Below are 292 nucleotides of genomic sequence, written 5' to 3'. Positions count from 1 at the left end.
GCTGTTGGTAAGGATAGGTAGGGTATTTTTTAATGTATAACTGTATAACTGTATAAAACTTACTGTTAGATTTATGTGACATTTTCTCCTCTGTTTATGGTGATATTTGTTTTTGCGTTCTGTAATAAAAGCCTCATTAGTAGGACATTCAGTCTGATAGTAATATTGGTAATGAAAGGTACGGTTTGTGAAGAAATGCGTTTTCCTTGTTTAACACTCACGACGCGAGTCCGCCGCTGGTGAAGCCACTGTTTCCGCTGCTGAAGCCTGAGCCGCCGCTTCCTTGAGCCCC

The sequence above is a fragment of the Penaeus monodon genome, chromosome 23, assembly GCF_015228065.2.
Source record: "Penaeus monodon isolate SGIC_2016 chromosome 23, NSTDA_Pmon_1, whole genome shotgun sequence".
In the NCBI taxonomy this organism is placed as follows: domain Eukaryota; kingdom Metazoa; phylum Arthropoda; class Malacostraca; order Decapoda; family Penaeidae; genus Penaeus; species Penaeus monodon.
This window is presented reverse-complemented; position numbering follows the sequence as displayed.